General features: G+C 36.9%; 1 pseudogene; it reads right to left on the reverse strand.

Moving 5' to 3' along the window:
* Positions 1-3,302: 3,302 nt before the first annotated feature.
* On the reverse strand, positions 3,303-4,347 carry LOC110426134 (uncharacterized protein At4g06744 pseudogene; annotated as a pseudogene).
* Between the last annotated feature and the right edge of the window lie 6 nt (positions 4,348-4,353).

Raw genomic sequence — 4,353 nt, forward strand, 5'->3', positions numbered from 1 at the left:
TTCTCTCAAACAAATTAAACACAATAAAATGAAGTACTGGAAATCCATAAGGTTTGCTCCATGATAGCGACAAGCCAGCCGGCGATAATAAGGCTACCTGATCTTAAGTCTTAAGGCTTTAATTTTAATTTATTTAGGTCAACTTTGGACTTTGGACTTCGGAGGACTTGTTGGCATATTTTATACCGATCGTCTTTGGATAAATACAAGTATGGATTATCAGGGAAAATTATTACTACTATATATGTGTCATAATTTTGATACTAGTATCATTTTTTTAGTTAAACTATATGATAAATGAGACCAATATATAGATTCATGTTTATTAGCATCCTCCTGAGCCCTGAGTTGGACCCAAATACTCGAATACCACTAGGCTAAAGGGAGAGATCTCTTCTTGGCCATATCCCGCCGATCTCGGCCACGTATTTCATTTGCTAAAGGATGTAGTTCAATTTCCAGCTCCAGTCGTTGATCATTAAGTCGTTGCTTATAGCTTGTTATAGCTTCAATGGTTTCCTGGGATTGTCAGGGCTGTGCTCTGAAGTGCCCTGTTCACCGTATTGGTTGAAATTGAATCAAATTCAGTTTTGAAGTTAACCCACATATTAGCAACTAGCAATTTCCTAAGAAACAGCCAAAATCCAAAAATTTTGGTTTCCAGACTTGACACTTCTGATAACATACCTGCGACACCTACTTTCTTGGTATTCATCCATGTTTGATTAATTTGCAGCGATCCCGGCCTCCAATGGACCAGGATCTCTATTACCCGAGCCTTACTTTGGGTTATTTCTTGATAAAATTAAAATCAATTAATTTCCCTCATGAGTCATAACATAGCAGACATTGTAAACATCCTGCTTAAAATAAAATAAAAAAAAGAAAAAGAAAGAAAGAAAACTCTGCCCATTAGAATAGTCATGCTACTAATTCCTGTATTGAAAGCTTATGCAAATATTTGGAGTTTACACTTGATCACAAGGAGTTAAAGGTGAGGCAACATGATCAAATTGTCACTGCTGCTTGTTGTCAACAGATGATAAGGAGGTAAAAAAAAAAAAAAAATACTCCTCGCCCAATTCCCATCCATTGGTATTGCACTCAGGTGAAGTGACGAGGTGCGTTCATATTTGCGAAAGTGGCGATCCACCATTAAAGTCCAAATTATAGTGCGCCAATAAGTAGTGGGAACAAAGCCTAATTCACAAACTTTGAACGGCATGCTAGAGACCTTTGTCATCACCCCCCCTGCTCTCTCCTGGAATTAATTTCTAAGTCGTCGCCTCCGCAGTCCAAGATTCAAATTGCAATGGAATAACTATCATAATTCTAGGATTGCATCTGCCTAATGTCTAGACTCCAGAGTGTAGGTACATATATGTCATAAACTAGATTTATGATTCGAAAATGAAGCTAGTTTTGTTTATCATGATTGCTATTGGTAAAGGGATTTAAATGCTAGCCGCCCTAATAAACCAAAATTCATCTATGATTTCAATACCACGGCATTATCAAACCATAAAATTTATTAGGTTCACATGCGACACAACATTTTTTTCTCTTTCAATGGAAAAAAAATATATGAACAGTTGCACCATTGGCAAATTTTGAAGGAGACATATCGAGCCCAAGCTGAGTACAAAACGGCTTCAACTACATACATAAATGGATTGCTCACTTGTCAATAGCTACGAACATCTTGTGCTTTCGAAGGCTCAACCTGTGCCATGTATTTGCACTAGTGAAAACAGCCATGTTGCCATTAAAATGGACCCATTGCACCCTTTTATATCCCGGTCCCCTCCCTCTTTTACAACCCTCCTCCTCAATCTTTATATTCAGATTTCTAAAATTTAATCATTTATATTCCTGCTTTTTGAGAACCAAATTATCTTGCTTCGTTTTGGATTCCTGAAAACATATGAATCAATTTGGGCCTTTAATTATCACAAATTTTATATATCTATATATATATATATATAATTGTAAGAATTCAATATGTTTCGCAATATGTGAATATAAATGAAAGCAATTTTCTCTTGATATATTTAACCTCTTTTTATTAATATTTTTACCATTTACGATTCACTTTTTTTTGGTAAAAAAATGTATAAAAAATAATAAATGAGTAAAAAAATAAATAACAAAAATATCAACTAAACAAATTTTTAGTAATCCACAAAAGGTAAGATTGTACTAGTTTGTAGAAAATAAGAATAAAATTAAACTTTGGATGATGAAGATCTAATAAAAAATTAAAACATTTTCTAATTTCAATACGAAAGACTAAGTGCTTGTTTGGTCTGACTTTTTTTTCAACTTATCTATATTTTAAAAGTAAAAATCAAATCAAACATAAATTTTTAAAAAGCTTGAAGAAGCAATTTGGGCCTTCACAACATTGAAGAAGAGAATGGTGTAGTGTTGAACAAAAAGGGCCCAAGAAGAAGTTGCAACTCTGGACTCAAAGTCACTGAAAAGAAGACAAAATCGTTTTGTGTTTTATATCTCTGATCCTGACAGCCGACTGACCCATGCAGCAAGGTAACTTGCATTCGAGAACGCTGGCTGTCCCCTTGTGGGCCTTCTCCAGCTCATGCTTTCATGTTTTCAGCATCACAGGCTTACTGCACAAGCAGCTCCATTGTCCTTGCATTTTTACAACTGTCGGCAGTAAGCAATTGGGTCCCCCTGTATTGACTCTTTTCTGCAAACACCAGACTCCAGACTCAGTTTCGGAGACTATTTTACTACTGCATTTATTACTAAAGAAAAGAAGAAAATTTCCTCAAAATTCTCGTGGCTTGATTTTGGCAGCACTTGTTGTTTTTCAGTGCAGAGATGGAATTAATGAGGGGAGAAGAAATTGAAATAAAAGAGGATTTACTTTGATTTTGTGTAACCCAATAATTGATGCAAAAATGAAAGCTGGAAAGAAAAAGATGCAAAGAAACACGTTGGACACTTGCTATATTTTAAAATCGATTATCCCCACCGTTGGAGAAAAGGTTTGTTTTGCTTTGCTTGGATTTTTGTCAGAGTACAAGTGGAGCTTTCAAGCAGCTTCTTCTGCAATTATGAATCCGATTGTACCGACAGCAACTTCTTTTCTTGCATGCAAGAAATATACATAGAAAATGTTAGCTTAACCTTAGAACATCTAAACTTGTAAAAACTCCATTTATGTAACTGACATTAAAGAAAGGGCAAGGCAATCCCAGTTCTGTTTGAACCACTTCACGAATATTGTAGTGAAAGGACTTCTTGCTAGCTAGGAAACAGAAACAGGGCTCCTTAACTAGAAGGAAAAAGGAAGTTCATTTATTCACTAATAAATTCAACAAAACACTGAAGTTCTACATAAAATATGAGATAAGTATCAACAGAAAGAAATAGCCAAAGACCCCAATATGATTTTTCTTGATGAGGTCCATCAACAGCAAGGAAATCACAACCGATGAGGAATAAGAGTGCTATAAGTTTTAGCGGATGGGAGGGAAGCAGTTGATTCTTGGTGAGACTTCTCTGTTGAATTGGAATAATGATAACCACCTTTCATGCAAGGAACCCACTTAAAAGATTCCTTCCTCTCGCAACCCAGCGGCGGTTTTGAGAAAAACTTAGCACACTCATCTTCTGATTTTTGATTCGGCAGGTCCAAAATGCAGTTGTTCCTTACATCAAGTTTCTTTTTCCATATCAATTTCCTACAAGCAGGACCAACCTGGGTGAAATAGTTGTTTGCCAAAGACAAGTTTTCGATCTTCGGGAGCTGGCAGACTATTTCCGGTACTGCTCCGTAGAACTCGTTGTTGGCCAAATTGAGCAGCTCAATCTTTCTTAGGCACCCAAACGAGTTTGGTATAGGGCCTGTTAACTTGTTGGAGCCTACATCAAACACAGTGGCTTTACTCAGATACCCAATCTCATAAGGCAAGCACCCTGTCAGTTGGTTGTTGAGGAAAAGCACTTCGAGCAGGTTACGAGCTCTGCCAATGCTTGGCGGAATAGGACCAGCAAACTTGTTGTTGGCAAAAGTGAGGTATAGGACTGGCGTGTCGCCAAGATTATCAGGAAGCTTCTGTTCCAAGTTGTTGTTGTTGATGAAGAGCACATCGAGATCTAATTTGAACACTTCTTGTGGAACTTCCCCCTTAAGCGAGTTGAACCTTAAGTCCAGGAAGGTTAAATTCGAGGCCCCAAGAACTTCCATCGGGAAATCACTACTAATTTTGTTGTTGCTAAGGTCAAGCTCATACAAATATTTAATTTTGGATACTCCAAACGGTACTGTACCGGTGAAGTTGTTGGAGTTGGCGTGGAATATGGCTAGATCGTTCAATTTATCAA

This window comes from Theobroma umbraticum, unplaced genomic scaffold (genome assembly GCF_002168275.2).
Source record: "Theobroma umbraticum cultivar Fairchild unplaced genomic scaffold, ASM216827v3 scaffold_30.0, whole genome shotgun sequence".
Taxonomy (NCBI): domain Eukaryota; kingdom Viridiplantae; phylum Streptophyta; class Magnoliopsida; order Malvales; family Malvaceae; genus Theobroma; species Theobroma umbraticum.